General features: G+C 43.9%; 1 pseudogene; it reads right to left on the bottom strand.

The window, feature by feature from the left end:
- Positions 1-1854: 1854 nt before the first annotated feature.
- On the bottom strand, positions 1855-8302 carry LOC146187968 (uncharacterized; annotated as a pseudogene).
- Positions 8303-17270: the final 8968 nt, after the last annotated feature.

Raw genomic sequence — 17270 nt, 5'->3', positions numbered from 1 at the left:
ACGCCTGAGGAATTCATTAACTATCATATCGGGACCTGACGACTTTTTTGTGTGCATCTTTAGTAACAAAGAAAAGACTCCTTTTTTCGAGATAACAATGTTTTGATACATTGCTACCGTTGTACTATGGTCAAGCCTTGCGACAAACACAGAACTGAAGAAACTGTTAAATGCCTCAGCAATTATGGATGAAGTAATGCAGATATTTTCATTCACCTCGACACCGCTCAAATCAGGTTTAGAGCAGGATAGGTAACTCCAGAACTTATGAGAACTTTGCAATATGCTTGTATTGTGGTAGAAAAATACAATCTTCTAGCTTTCTGTAGCTTTTCTCACACCGGCGTACTGAGCGTAGCAATAAGAACAGGGATTTTTTGAATATTTTGGCGTGCGCGCCATAGTTTTCGTTTCAAGTGAATTATGTTACGCGTTATCCATGGACTGGGCCTTTCTACTCGCCGGATTTTAGTGGGTGTAAATTGAAACATACAGTCATGAACAACAGTTTCAAAATATGTCCATAAAGTGCCTACATCTCTAGTATTGGCCCACTCTGCACGCTTCCTATCTTTGAATGTTACCCCTACCATTTTTCGTTCCATAGCCCTCCGGGTTGTCCTCAACTTAAGTAGAACTCTCTTGCTTAGCCTCCACGTTTCAGCCCCATAGGTGAGTACAGGTAAGACGCAACTGTTGTATACTTTCCTCTTGAGCGATACCGGTAAGCTGCTAGTCATAATCTGCCAGTGCTTGCCAAATGCGCTCCATCCCAATCTTATTCTTCCTGTTATTTCCTTTTTATGGTCCTTACTGCGGTTACTACCTGTCCTAAGTAGACATAAATGCCTACTACTTCCAGTACTCCGCTACCTAACGTAAACTGCTGTTCTTTCCCGAGGCTGTTGAACATTATCTTAGTCTTTTGAATATTGAGTTTCAAGCCTACCTTACTACTTTTCCTGTCTAGGTCATCAATCATTATTTGCAGTTGATCCCCCGCAATGTCATTAGCAAGGCAATGTCATCAGCAAATCGCAGATTACTTAGGTATTCTACATCTACCCTTATCCCTAACTGCTCCCATTCCAAGTCTCTGAATACTTCCTCTAAGCAAGCTGTGAATAGTTCTGGGGAGGTTGTGTCTCCTTACCTAACACCTTTCCTTATGGGAATTTTGTTACTTTCTTTATGCAGAACTATGGTTGCTGTGCAGCCACTATATACCCTTCCAGCTCTTTCACGTTCGGCTCGTCTACCCCCTGATTTCGCAGTGCCTGCATCACCGCCGAGGTTTCAACTGTGCCAAATGCTTTTTCGTAATCAGTGAATGCTATGTATAAGGGCTGGTTATATTGCGAGCATTTTTCTATAACTTGGTTGATGGTATGGATATGATTGATAGTAGGGGAGCGTTTCCGAAAACATGCTTGATCCTTTCGTTGATTGCAGTCTAAGGTTGTCCTGATTCTATTAGCATTTACCTTAGTAAATACTTTATACGTAACAGGGAGTAAGCTGATGGGTCTGTAATTTTTAAAGTGCTTAGAGTCCTCTTTCTTGTGAATGAGGATGTTTGCATTCTTCCATGGTCCCGGTACGGTCGACGACACCAGGCACTGCAGATACAGGGTGGCCATTTTTCTAGCCCAATATCCCCCCGTCCTTTACCAAATCTGTAGTTATCTGGCCCTCTCTCGCTGACTGCTTGAGCTTGATTGATTGATTGAGACATATAGCTTGATCAAATATATTATTCCATCGAAGTTTATGTGAGTACATGGAGTCACACCTTCTAAGAAATCCACAAAATTTTTTGACTCGTCTTGGTGAGCTCGAATAATGTGTACACAATTATACAAGGCAGAGGGTAACAAACGTTTTCGATAAAGCGAACACTCTCGTACTACCAGCCAGATCTTCGAAAGAGACAATGTTGTGTACCTTCAGGCACTTTTCTTGCTGTAACCAATGCTGTAAAGGCTGTTTTGGTTGCCCTTGAGTACTGCTCACTGTGGAACATGAGCCCAGATGCAACAACTCAGTCATGCTCCACAATAGGGCCACTTATTATGTCACCGACATGGTTTTGAACTAAGTCACACAGTGGCCCAGAAAGGGATCTGTTCTTGCTAGAAAAGAAAATGCCTTTGCTGTTTGATGGACAAGCTTCTGGGAGAAACAGCTGAGTCTGAGGACCAGCTAATGCCTTTAAACTTTTGTAATTACTTGCCATAATCAGCCGTTCCATAATTTGCACAGGCACTCCTTTTGCCGATGTGACTAGTTCTTTTAGTTGACCAATGCTGGATTCAAATGGGAAACAGGAATGTGCCCAGAGTGGGCCTTGCTGGACAGCACTTTTTGGGATGTGCAGCAACTGGTGTACATTGTGTGTCATTTGGCTTTTCCCATACAGGAACTGCACCCCAAATACAAACTTAACAAGGCACTCTGAACTTCGTGCTATTTCAGCACTACTTACTTCATTCTGTAGCAGTAAAGAAATTCCTTCAACAAGGAGTGCAAAGTGCTCAAAATACTGTTTTGGCAGGATTCCTGCCAAACATGGCAAAGAGAAATAAGGTAGCCATGGCTGCCGTTCTGTTGCCTTCTAGTACTTCCGCAAAGAAAGTGAGGGCATGCGGCAGACATAGAGATGAGGCTTAATTGAACAGAGCCTCTCGTATACAGCAGCGAGAAGCTGTGGTGAACCAATGGAAAAGGGTTCTCCAACACCTGACATCCAATTCTCTGTTATCCTACGTTCCACTCCCAGAAGAACGCAATGCATGTAGTCTGGTGTGAATCCCCAAGCTATATCAAAGTGTCTCAAGTTCATTAATGGTGTTGGCCCCTTCACATCTTGGACTGGCTTTCCATCCTCTGCAGCTGCATGCATCTGTTTCTGGGTGTCTTCTGTGTCCATGTCAGGCGTGATGCTACCAACGAGGTACTTCACAGTTCCTGTTCGGAATAGTAACATAATGATAGAAAGTCAATGGTCTTCCACTAAGAGCTTGGAGAGATATTCCCATACACATCAGTACAGTCTCAATTACGGGATAGGAGAAAACATCTTAACAATGATATTATGATAGTACAGTGAAATCTGTGGTACAGTGATATGCTACACAACTGTGGGTTATGCTAAAAATAAATCATGTCAAATGCTCACATTTAAATTGTAACACACATGCATGAATACCTATCTCAACATATATCCTAAGGTACTACTTTTTGTTAATTTGCTTTACTTACCATCTACACTCTCTTCAGGGTGCACACACCAACCCCAGCCATACAATCCGTTTAACTGAACAAAATTCTGCAGTGCTGTTCGTGCAGGGGCATCGGCACAGCAGCTGAGGCAATATACCTGGAAAAAAGAAAATAATTTTGAGTTCTCATCTCACTGAGCTTTTGCATAAACACAAACTAAAACTAATAGTCGCATACACTCACTGCACCTGTTGTGTAGCATACTGTCACGTGGTGGTGACAAGGTCAGCGACACAAATGAAGAGTCGGTGATTGCACTGAAGAAACTCTTTATTGAGCTGACTTGCGCCGGCGGCGATAGCAACAAACGTGTTCGTCAATTGTCGAACAAAGAATGCCAGTCGCACTCGTCAACGCTCAATTTAAAGGCTGCTCAGAACAATCTAGATAACGTCGCCACTGAGCTTTTGCATAAACACGAACTAAAACTAATAGTCGCATACACTCACTGCACCTGTTGTGTAGCATACTGTCACGTGGGGGTGACAAGGTCAGTGACACAAATGAATAGTCGGTGATTGCACTGAAGAAACTCTTTATTGAGCTGACTTGCGCCGGCGGCGATAGCAACAAACGTGTTCGTCAATCATCGAACAAAGAATGCCAGTCGCACTCGTCAACGCTCAATTTAAAGGCTGCTCAGAACAATCTAGATAACGTCGCCACCGTTACAAGCACAAGCTGGAACATTGTAGAAAGACACACGAGTGACCGGAATCTTCGAGACAGATCTCGGTGCATCTTGTGCTACAACGAAGCTGATAAAAGTGCGTCTCGCGACATTGAGCAATAACAAACAAAGAATACAGAACTGATACGCGATCCAGAATCAGAGTGATAAGGCCGCATTCCGGCGGCTGTTAAAAAAACTACAAACACAGTTTTGAAGGTTTCGCGGCAATACAATACTCATCTGAACAATTAGCAACCTGTGTTTCCTAGTTATCATTATTATTAGTGCACAGTTTTTTTTGGTCTTCTGCTAGAGTGCTATGATCATAACATGTTCGGACAGTGCTGACGACAAAACACAATCACAATCAAGCTGCAGTAATTTCAGTACAGTATATGGATTGGTTTGCTCTTTCAATGCTGGAGCAGAGCTGCATTAGCTGAGTAGAAAGCGGGAACATCTACACCGATTGTTGCCATTTTTAAATTCCTCAAGGTTTCAGTTCAGTTCAGGTGTTCAGTCGTGTCCGACTCTTCGTGACCCTATGGACCATGTCACGCCACGCTTTCCGGTCTCTCACTATCTTCTTAACATCACATAGCTTCATCTGCAATGCCTCGAGGATGCCATCTAACCATCGCGTTCGCTGCCTACCCCTTCTCCGGCGACCCTCAACCTTTCCCAACATCAAATCTTTCTCCAGCGACTCCTCTCTTCTCATCAGATGACCAAAGTAGGTGAGCTTTAACTTTAGAATTTGACCCTCCAATGAGCAGTCAGGGTTTATGGTCGACAATATCGACTGATTTGATCAAGGAACTCTCAAAAGTCTTCGCCAGCACCACAATTCAAACGCGTCAATTCTTCGGCGGTCAGCCTTTTTCACAGTCCAACTCTCGCATCCATACATCTCAACTGGAAAGACCATAGCACGAGTTATACGGATCTTGGTTGGCAGACTAATGTCTCTGCTCTTTACTAGGTGGTCAAGGCTAACCATTGCTCTCTTTCCCAGAAGCAGGCGTCTCCTAATTTCATGGCTGCAGTCTCCTTCCGAGGTAATCTTGGCGCCCAAGAACAGAAAATCTGTCAGAGCTTTCACTTCTTGTCCATTGATGCTCCAGGACTTGATAGCGCAAGACGCCATGATCTTCGTCTTTTTAATGTTCAGTTTAAGCCCAAACTTCTCACTCTCTTCTTGTACGCGCATGAGAAGTCTCTTGATTTCCACTTCACTTTCTACCATTAAAGTGGTATCATCCGCATATCTAAGGTTGTTGATAAGTTTTCCAGCAATCTTCACTCCAGCTGAAGACACGTCCAGACCGGCCTTCCTCATGATGCACTCTGCATATAGGTTAAATAGGCAGGGCGACAGTATGCAGCCTTGCCTCACCCCTTTCTCAATCGGAAACCAATCAGTAAGACCATGCCCAGTTCTGACTGTGGCCTCTTGCCCTTCATACAGATTCCTGAGGAGACAGATGAGGTGAATTGGAACTCCCATCTCTTGGAGAGCTTGCCACAATCTGCTGTGATCTACGCAGTCAAACGCTTTCGCATAATCAATAAAGCAGAAGTAAATGGGTTTCTGGAACTCTCTTGCTTTTTCCATGATCCAGCGAAGGTTGGCAATTTGGTCTCTAGTTCCTCTGCCCTTGCGAAACCCAGCTTGCACGTCCGGAAGCTCCCAATCCACATACTGCTGCAGCCTACCTTGCACGATTTTTAACATCACCTTGCTAGCATGCGAAATAAGCGCGATCGTGCGGTGGTTGGAACAATCTTTGGCACTGCCTTTTTTTGGAATGGGGATGTAAACTGACCTCCTCCAATCCTGTGGCCACTGTAGGGTTGTCCAAATCTTCTGACATAATGTATGCAGTGTGTTAACAGCGTCGTGGTTGAGGTTATGAAGCAGCTCAGCTGGAATACCATCAATTCCGCTAGCTTTGTTCTTAGCAAGGCTGGCTAAGGCCCATTCAACTTCACTCTTCAGGATGCCGGGCTCGAGATCAGTAGTCACAACCGTCTTATGTTGGGTTCGCACATCCGGGTCCTTCTTGTACAGTTCTTCTGTGTATTCCTGCCACCTCTTCTTTATCTCTGAGGCTTCAGTGAGGTCCTTGCCTCGTTTGTCCTTTATCACGCCCAGCTTAGCACAGAAGCTTCCTTTGATATCTTTGATTGTCTTATACAGAGCTCTTGTGTTCCTTAATTGGCTGTTGTCCTCAACTGCTTGGCACTGTATGTTCAGGAAGGCATTCTTATCTCTCCTTGCTATTTTCTGAAAATCCGCATTGAGAACGTTGTATCTTCCTCTTTCCCCCATACCTTTTGCCATCCTCCTTTCCTCAGCTATTTGCAAAGCCTCTTCAGATAACCAGTTTGCTTTTTTGCATTTCTTTTGCTTTGGAACCACCTTAGTAGCAACTTCTTGTATTATATCACGAACATCAGTCCACATCTCTTCGGGCTCTTTGTGTTCTAGATCTAATTCTTGAAATCGATTCCTCACTTCCACAGCATATTCTGATGGAATCTGATCCAGATCATACCTGAAAGGCCTTCTAGTTTTCTGCGTTTTCCTCAATCGAAGCTTAATTTTGGCAACAAGAAGCTGATTATCGGTGCCACAATCAGCCCCAGGCCTTGTTTTTACTGCTTGTATAGCGCTTCTCCATCTCTGCCGGCAAATAATATAATCGATCTGATTCCGCAAGGTTTAAGTTTGTGCAATTTTAGGCAATAACCTGCTCACATACGAAAGTGTAAAATCAAGTTACCTTTGAGAGCATAACCTCGTTGCATGAATCCCATGTAATGCCGCCAGTCGCCAAGTCGTCTGGTTGGCAAAGGCATCCAGGAGCAGCATCATGTTCGGATGGAACTTCCCATACCATAATGCCGACACCAACACGTTTTTGTCCCTTATGTGTGGTGGTAATTCATTTACTGTCAGCTGCACCGGCCAAATTGAGTAGTTTGAAGACCTGAACACAGGGCTGCCGTCGGCATTAATGGTAACAGTCAGGTCCTTTGGGGCCTGCTCATGTCTAATACGCTTGTAAAGCAATCCATCTATAATGTCACTCAATTCTTCTTTGTTGTGATGTTCTGTTCAATTAACTCAAACTTGCTTCGAAGGTTGTCTGCAACACTGTTCGGAAAGTAGCTAGCTCACTGTTCCCTAATGGGCAGCGTTACAAAGAACTGTCCCTCCAACAGCCTCTGCCGCCCGGTGTACTTTCTTGAGCATGTCCCTCAACGTCCATTCACCTGATTTCTCTCGGCCAGGTCACCGGATGTCTCTGCGCGCAGTGTCATGCAATTCCCGCAGCAAAAATGAAAATGTGCTCTATCAATGCTGGCTCCAACGTGTTTCTTGAAGAGGAACTTGGTTGCTGGAACGTCATGCCTATCAAGGATATAAATTCTATGAAGATGTAGAATCGGCAATCTGAAAAGTAAAGACGCAGTATACTGTACTAATGGGTGACTTCAATGCCAAGGTAGGGAAAAAACAGGCAGGAGACAGGCAATAGGTGACTATGGCATTGGGTCTAGGAATAGCAGGGGGGTGTTACTAGTTGAGTTTGCAGAGCGCAATAACTTAAGAATCATGAATACCTTCTTCAACAAACGGAAGAACCGGAAATGGACATGGAAAAGTCCTAACGGGGAGACTAAAAATAAAATTGACTTCATAATGTGTTCAACCCCCGCCATTGTGCAAGATGTAGAGGTAATCGGGAAAGTGCGATGCAGTGACCACAGGATGGTGAGGTCCCGAATTAGGCTAAATCTGAAGAAGGAACGCAATAGATTAGTAAGAAAGAAACCCATCAACGAATTAGCGGTGAGGGGGAGGGCAGAAGAGTTCAGGATCTCGGTACAGAATAGGTTTTCAGCTCTAAGTGAGGATGGTGACATTACCTTAGAGGCAAGGAACAATAATTTCAGAGATATCATTACTGAGTGCGCGGTAGAAGTAGGCGGTAGGATAGTTAGAGAGGATACTGGTAAGCTGTCTAAGGAGACGAAAGATTTGATTAAGAAACGCCAGAGTATGAAAGCTTCCAATCCAACAGACCAGATCGAATTGGCCGAGATATCAAAGCTAATCAGTAAGCGCAAGGTGGCCGATATAAGGAAGTATAACATGGAGAAAATTGAGCATGCTGTAAAGAACGGGGGAAATTATCAACTTCTGCAGTGCTTCAATTTCCTTCCACGGAAGACCGAACTGTTGTACAAAGTTCACTGCGAGTGCCAGCAAGTCATCCGCGAAGAGATGACTATTCGCGGCCACATTCTAGGAATTTTCTGACGCGCATGTTACGCCATGTTCACAGTCATCGGATATGCTCGCATCGGAAGGTGACATATCGGACAAGGCCGCAGCGTTAGGAAGCATTTGGGCGACATTTCTCAGCTTCACTGTAGTCACTGCTGTCTACGTGATTGAAGTCGCTCTCATGTACTACTTCAAGCGGTACTTCGGCCTGCGAGCGCGCAGAGGCCTGAAGGTAAGATCCTGTTGATTTGGGAAGAAACTCGATGCTTGAGCCAGGCTCCAAATAACGCTTTCGAGGACGCATTTTCGAGACTCACTCGTATGCCTACCGCCTAGCCAGATTTGCGCTCACGGAGGAAGAAAACCTTTCTGTCACGTTAGGCACACTAGCAGAGGTAGACACACTTGACAGGTGCGCAAACATTGAACAAAAGCCACGCGCAAACAAACTGGAAGCGACTTACAATAAATGGCTAGATTTCTGTACCAGGAATGGTTCGTTTTGGATTGTGGAGAATCGATCCTGGAAACTAACAACATGTGACAATTTGTCGGTTGACTTTAAGTCAAGCAATTTCTGTCATATGTTTCCAAAGCATAAAATGATAGTTATTAACATCATTATTGTTTAAAAGTAAGAACAAACCTACGAATAGGGAAACCATAATGGCATATTTAACTTGAACGAAATAAAAGTGTCAACTGACAACACTGTTCTCAGTGTTTGTATCATGTTTGTTTGCTTTGTGTCTTTGTGTCCCCCTACCTCGCTCTATGCAAATTCTTTTTTTCAGAATTTTGTAGCCATAATTCTGAAGTTAATTGTTAGCAGGCAGCTTTCCTCTCTTCCGTGCGGCTATGTTTTAAACTCGCGATGTTCGCCGTGGTTCGTTTTCTAAACGACCTCGACAAGAGGCTGCACGTCATATCTGCGCGGGAAATCGATGACTTCGCACCAAACGATATGCAAGATTTCGACAACCGCGCCTCCTTCTGGAATGACCCAGTCGACGAGGAAGGATCTGGAGTATACAACGCGCAGGTGCTAATGCTTGGAGGTACATACATCTGCCATGATCGATGCTTGCCGGCAGTTGTGCTTCACGCGCTGCTTTTTCAGTTTTTTTTTAGAAAGTGAAGAGGAAAGTGGAAGAGAAAATAAAGAGAAGATGGCCACGAAAAGGCTTTTCATTCCAAAAATTCCAAGCCCGGACGACTCATCCGATGACTAGAACGAGTTGCATAAAAAGAAGTGCGAAAAACAAGTAGGTGAAAATTATATTACTTTTCTTAGATCGTGAGACATACACCATTTGTAAAACATTTGCAACCCAAAGAATTTGCTTCTGAGCCACACCAGCTAGCCCATACTGCAAATTGTAAATCTGACTAACAGATTTGGTCCTACTGCTTGCAAACATGTTGTTACGTTCTTCGGCTGATAACGCCCTCTTTCACGCGGAACGTATCGTTCCGTCTTGTTCATGATGACGCGTATGATAAGCCCCGATATCGAGGGCAATATAAGCGCCTCGTCCGAGCGCTGCGTCGCTCTTTCCTGCCCGGCTGCCGAGATGGAATAAAGGCATTCCTGACAAGTTTCAGTCTGGCCGCTTGCTCGTCGTTCGTCGAAACACCCAGAAACGTAACAATGTAGGCTTTCCAAGGATGCACAAAGAGCGCATGCCCTCAGGAAGCTGCACGACGTGGCTTACAAAGCCAGTCCCCTGATTTGCAGTCTTTTAACAGTGTATATAGCAAATTGTATTCTGGCGAGTTCAAGCTTCTTAAGTTCCATTAGCAACACTGCAGTGCAGTTCCCTTCATTGCTGAAGTTTGCAATCACTCTTCATTGTTTGGTAATGAAACTTTAATTACTGTTTGTATTTTAAAAACAAAAGCAAAACCAAGCAACAGCAAAAAAGTTGCAATATGAAAGCGTGTTGAAAAGAAACCTGCAAGCGAATAAAAAAAAACACAGGCAGAACTTCCGGGAGCGCACCAGCACCTAAGGACAGCTTTTATAAAATAACGACTGGCTTATATTTCCCATAAAAAACCTGCGTAATTTAAAATTGTTGTTTCCAGTCGAAAAAACGTCTTCCACCGATTACAGAGTCTTCTTCAGGCTCTGAAGATTCACTGTGCTTAAGACGGAAATTGTTCGATGGAAGAAAACTTTTTGGAAAAAGGAGCAGAAGAGCTGGAGAAGGACAAAAAATTTCTGAAAGATCAGGTTACCACTTTGCAAGAGTGCTTGAAAAGCAAAATTTTTGAATGTAAGTTTAGTGTGTTCCCTCTTCACTCTGTGTGAAATTTTATTTTTGCAAATGAAGGGAATTTTGTTTTGTGTGTAAATAATATGCTTGTATTTTGCATGAAGTGGAAGACAAGCACGAACTACAAGCAAGAAATGTTTTTTAATGCAGGGGTTAGTTAACTTTAGAATCTTGTAAAATAAAGTATGACCTTGCATATTACTTCATTTTGTTAAATTGAAATGCATGGTCAGAATCATAATATTAAAACAAGAAAGGTGACCTCCAGCTTAAGCACAAAGTTTCCTGACTTTATTTATAGCTCCGTTTCCACCTGTGGGTTGTACGCCAACTACTGCCCCAAATAGTCCTTGTGCTGCTGTGGGAATTGGAGTCAAATGTAAATTATCTTACTTGAAAAAAGGCTGTGATAACATAATTGCATTGACGTGGCCATGTTAAGTTCACTGCAGGGAACTTCTCGGCCATCATGATGTCCCTACAAAGGAAGAAGAGGCGGCCTACTGTAAGTTGCATTGCTTTTTATTCAGCTGCTTGTCTTTTGTTTCACAAGTGTGCAAAGTGCAGCTCATAACTTGGAAATTTTCTCTAGCATCCTAAATGGACCTGTCACTTCCTTCTGATTGCACTGATAAGCAGCAGCCACTCTTATGCAAGCCAAGTTTCTCAAAAATGTTTACTGTATTACATCTATCTCTTCATAGACACTCTAATTGTGTAGCTAAAGAAAAATTTCATGCGTCCAGCAATTTATGGAGGTGAAAGTTCAGAATGCCCAGCTACAGTGTCCTTCCTAGCAAGGAAGTTTTTGATTGCAATCGCTTTTGGATTGAGGCATAGAAATGAGCATACTTCTTTTAAAATTGACATGCACCTGGTAAGCAGTTCATAATTGAATCACATTGTTCGTGCTTTAAGCCTGAACCCCCCTTGTGAGTTTGGTAAAATTAGTCTTCCCTTGCGATTATTATTGTTGCTTCGAACACCTAGGTATTCATTTAAAAGGTCAGCACATTCAATTTGAAATCATTTTACACCACTTTCCGTACTCATAGGGCCTGTGTTCATTTTCCTTGCTTTCTTTTTTTTTTTTTTTTTTTTTTTGCAGCGGTTGCAGCAACAATGCCATCAGACCAATTTAGCTATTTGGAGGATGGAACTGTGAATAAAAGCCTCTCACAACACGTGGAGTAGCCAGCTTCTTTAGCTGTGGCAAGAATGTGCAGCACCATTATCCTAATTTTTTTTTTCTGTTTGAGCACAACCTGTAGTCAAACAGAGTACTAACCTTTAATCTCTTTTGGTCTCGGGAGGCCCATTAAAACAAGTCTAATCAAGACGTGAGTGTTTCCAAACTTCTGTTATGTATCACCTCTCCCCCCCCCCCCCCCCCTTCCCCCAAATCCAGCATTTGTGTGTTCTAAACTGGTCAATTTTTGGCATGTTGCCTGGAACATCAGTCGTAATGAGATATCTATGTATAAAGCAGTAACCACATGCGGCGGAAATCCTCGGTAATCTGTCGCGCGACGCCGACGCCTGTCGTTGCCACTGGTGCACACTGCACGCCGCGGCGGGACTCGGCGACAGAGAGGCTCGTTTTCAGTGTCGCTTTGTTCCCGCCGCCTCGTCGTTCGGTCAAGGGGAGTACATTTACGCTATATCCCGTTTATGAAGTACGATAAAACACTGATGAAACTTCTTGTAACGCATCATGTTTAAAAAAAAATTACAGCGCAGCGATGCGCTACCACACTGCGACGCAGACATGCTTTGAAAGCAGTGACTTTCTCCTGCTCCTTTCAAAAATTAAGAATACCTGCACATTGTCTCGATGCGTTCATATATGATATATGCACGGATCAGACGAAGTGAGCATCTGCAGGTTCTTCGCTCAAACTGGACTAGGAAAAACTTCGCGCAAAAAAAAAAAAGCCAGACCGGAATTGCGTACCCCAAAGCCTTCTGCGATTGGCTGCCTCGCGAGCTGCTTCCGGGCGACGTGCGAAATTTTATAGAAACCCAGAACCTCAGCGACAGCGGCAATGCTTTGGTGGACCTCAGCCCACAGCGCGGCGTGTCGCCGCAAATTGTTGCCTGATGTGGTTAGCGCAAATGTCGCCCATCATGCATGCCCAGTAAAAAAAAAAAACATTTTTTGTAAAACATGCACACTGACTACTTTTATATTTATCTTGATCCGGTTAGTCATTTGAAAGAAATTTATGCATATTAATAAGAGATCTCTTATGTACTGTTTTCTGCAGTTTCACCTTGTGAATGGGGTAAAGGAGAAAAGAGTGCAGGCAGCTAAGATACTACAAAAGAAGAAGCCCACACTTGTTGTGAAAGACACTGCACGGGCCATATGGGGGGATGACACCCTTGCCACAAGGTGCGTTTGTGGTTTACTAGCATCAAAACACAAAAGCTCTGGTGAGCTACCAAAGCAGCCCCTCACTCCTCAGAAACTCAAGGCTGTCCAGGTAAGTTACATGCACTTTAGATTAGGTGCCATGTATTAGATATTCCACAGTGCTAGTGCTATGTACATTACTGTTTCATGGGCCTTTTTTTCATTAGTGCACGTGTTTGTCGCTCACTTTCAGTACATTTTGCAAAACAAAAAGTAGCATGTTGGTAAATTTCCAGATACGGCATATTTTTAAAACAACATTTTTCTGTGCTAGTCACAATGAAGACATTTTCATTACTTAAATTTTTGCTATGGTATGATCTTTAACGGAGCTTCCATTCGTGCCGATATCTACACTGTAAATAAAGTAAAGCAATCATCTAATGAGCAATGGGATGTACAGGTGGCCTGGTAGAACGACAGCAAGAATTAGATAGTTTACATGGTATGAAGGAGCACTGAATAAGGTAAAGGGGGTACGCCTCAGTTCGCAGGTCGAGCCAACGTTTCGACAAGTGCACTTGTCTTCTTCAGGGCAAAGCGATCATCCCTAGCAGGGGTTTAAGTATGCTTTTGCTTCCGAAGAAGAAAGGCTGGGGAGAGGAAAGTGGGTGAGAAGAAAGTAGGTGAAGGAGTGTGGAGGGGAGGATGGATGAGAAGAAAGTAGGTCATGGAGTGAACAAAAACAAATTGCTTCAGTATGTATTTCTAAGCCTGGAACCAGGGATATTGTGGCCTGTAAAAGAAGTAAAAGCAGCAGTACCAGGAAAAGCTACAATACAGGGTAGATGATTAGTTACCACTTAAGCTGGTTTGGTGCAGATACACCTTACAAAGGGACAGGCTTTTCAAAGGGCCCTGATAAGGAATATATCTAAAGGGGACAATTCTTAAAACTGCCTGCAAAGGGGGGGGGGGGGGGGGAAGAAGTACAAAGTCACAGGATAATAACCACAGGGTGAACAACAAGTGACATGCAAACAAAAAGTTCCAGGACAAACTCAAGCAACCAGTGATAAAAAGGAAATGCTTGAGTTTGCATGCAGAACGTTTTAAGAATTGTCCCCCCCCTAGATATATTTCATATCAAGGCCCTTTGCAAAACCTATCTCTTCTTAAGGTGTATCTGCACCAAACCCCCTTAAGTGATGACTAATCATCTACCCTGTGTTGTAGTTTTTCCTGGTACTGCTACTTTTACTTATTTTGCGGGCCACAAGATCCCTGGTTCCAGGCTGAGAAATACATACTGAAGCAATTTTTTTTGTTCACTCCATGACTTACTTTCTTCTCACCCATCCTCCTCTCCCCACTCCTTCACCTACTTTCTCCTCACCCGCTTTCCCCTCCCCAGCTTTTCTTCTTCGGAAGCAAAAGCATAATTAAACCCCTGCCAGTGAGGATCGCTTTGCCCAGACGAAGACAAGTCCACTTGTCGAAACGTTGGCTCGACCTGAAAACTGAGGCGTATCCCTTTACCCTTGTTCAGTGCTCCTTCGCACAGGTTGCCTGGCGCACACCCTTGCAACCATTCCATTTTGTAGGGTGGCACATCTAGAGATGTGTGCACTGCTATCTTTGACCAAACTTTTCTGACAAGGAATGTCCAGCTATATTTGGCACCACTCTAAGTTTCAAACCGCAGTTGCCTCAATTTTAACTTAAATATATATAAGAAACATAATTATGGTTTCGTTTGAAGGTTTAACATCCCAAAGCGACTCAGGCTATGAGAGACGCCGAGTGGAGGGCTCTAACAATTTCGACCACCTGTGGTTCAATGTGCACTGACATCATGCAGCACATGGGCACTTAGCTTTTCGGTGCCTTCGAAAAGCGACTGCCGAGGCCAGGATTTGATCCCACATCGTTGGGCACAGTCGTCGAGCGCCCTAACCACTGCACCAGACCGACAGGTGCTATATTTTGTTATGTCTCATGAGAAATTTAAAGTAAGGATATACGTTGCAGGTATGTCAAGTCAGTGTAGCCACAGCAAATTGTGTCCTTTTTAATTTGTGCTATCACCCGCATTTTCTTTTGCAGAGACCTTGAAACAATGCGGCAAGGTGGGAGCCGAAGATGTCACCCCCACACTCAAGAGCATAAACAGAGTGCTGAGTGAAAAAATACATGATGCCTTTAATGCAAAAAGGAAGTTTAAATGCAAATAAACGTGAGAAAATTTAAATAAAACCTGTTTCCTTGGCATTTCAGTTCCATATCCTCCTTTCTGGGAGCGGAAGCTACTGGTCCCTGAAACTACAGGCCCCTGAAGCTTTATGGTCCCACAAGCTTTATGGTCCCACAAGCTTTATGGCCCCTCAAGCTTTATGGTCCCAGTAGCTACAAAGAATGGGCCAATAAACCACAAGAACTGTGACCCTAAAGAATCCCATAAGGACATTTTCACCGGGGACAGACGGAATCCTAAACCTCTTTCCTATCATACCATTAACACGGATGTTCAGTTCCCCGATTATTTTTTTGTAGCAGGCTATCTGTTACTGCTTGTAACTTTGCCTATTATCTCAACATATTAAAAACTTGAAGCACATTTTAAAATGCTCTCTCTTTTCATAAAATTGTCTTTACATGCTCGTGTTATGACTTCACTTACTACCTTTAATCTGACACATCCAGCTAAATGTAACCAAGGGTTTGAAAAATACGGCGTGCCCTAATACCGTAAAATCTATCGAAAAGTGTTGAGAGTCGGCTGCCCTTGTCTGCAGCATTTTTTTCGTTCCCTTTCGTCTCCAAATATAACATTTTATCTTTTTATTTGAGTAAGAAAGTGTCATTGCAAAATTTGCAGGTTGGCTCAAGAAACGGCTAACTACGTTGTTTTCGTCAAGCTACGAGTTACGTGGCTTGTTTTATTTCCCCTCGAAAAAAAGCCACAAAAAATGAGAAAAACACCATATGATAGGGCAGCAGTTCCGGCGCTCTCAAACGACCAATCAAGTAACAAAATTGATTTTCTCTGTAATGCTCTCCTGGAAGATATTTGCCGTTTTGCGACAGTTTCGTTTCGATAAGTACATCTGGAACTGCTTACACGCCACAGAAAGAGAGCGGTAGCGCGGTAACAGCGGCGATAATGATCCGTCGCGTTTTGAGGTTACTTGGCGTAAACTTCTCATTCGTATCAAGTATGAGCTCAAGTCATCGAATGAAATTCAAACGCTCAAAGCTAAACACACACACATACACACACACGCACGCACGCGCACACACACACGCGCACACACACATGAAGAGGAGCTCGACCTAGAGTAAATGCTGCTAGCAGGGCACGTTTATCGCACAGAAAAATTCCATCATCATGTACTGCTACTCGCTCACTTTTACGCCTGGCTTGCCGCAGTCGCTGGCGCATACCTTTTCACCTGCGCAAAGCGTCAAACCACGTTAGGGGCACAGCATTACAGAGAAAACAGGATTTCGTTATTTTACCGGTCGTCTGGGAGCGCATAAAGGGGCGATGACAGGGTCGTTCGACGTATTGCCGTTTTATACTTCTGTGAATAATATACAGGTCTGTGATTCTACTTGCAAAGATTTAGTGCCTAGCGCGCAGCGCATATTACAAAAAAACGCGATGCAAATCGGAATTCGGAAGCTCCTCCCGCCGAGAGCGACCGCCATTTTGAAATGCTCGAGTGACGTCACATCGTATACACGGTGGAGCGTCGTCTGTAAGGCAGGCTGCAATATCAAAGGACATGTCTTTTTTTTTTCTTCTGAGGATTGACCCGGTGGTCGTCCCTCAAGTAGTTGTGCTTGATGAAGATGTTACCGCACGAAAACGATATGGAGCAAGGCATATTGTCTTCAGCATAAGGCACGCTCACAGTTAGTGGGCTGCACGGTTCCTTAGCTCATCGACGCAATGATCTTCCGCATTACACCGGCGGCGATGCCAGCGCGGCCAACGGTTGCTTGTCACCATAGTGTCAGGTCATAACCTCCCATAAAGGAGGCTATCGTTAGGTTTGCGCTCCCGCGACCCCGACGGAACTGATCTGCGGACGGTCGTCCGATCTGTTTTGGTCGGATTGGAGGCCAGCTTTCACGTTCATCGCTTCATTTACGGCATGGTACATGTGTAAGCGGATAAGTGGTTCAGATACTGTGCCTTTTATATCCTGTAAATCAATTTCAAACGCTGCTGATGTCTGCTGTATTAACGCCTTCTAGACATTTGGGTCTGCTTCTGTTTGCTGTGTGGTGTAAAGATTGTTACTCCCCTTTGGACAGGACCAATATCTTGTTCAGTCACCCTGATCGAATATGCAGAGAGCTGGTCGAGGCGTTTCT

Source organism: Amblyomma maculatum, chromosome 5 (assembly GCF_055883805.1).
Source record: "Amblyomma maculatum isolate TAMU_Amacu chromosome 5, ASM5588380v1, whole genome shotgun sequence".
Lineage (NCBI taxonomy): Eukaryota > Metazoa > Arthropoda > Arachnida > Ixodida > Ixodidae > Amblyomma > Amblyomma maculatum.
This window is presented reverse-complemented; position numbering and strand designations above follow the sequence as displayed.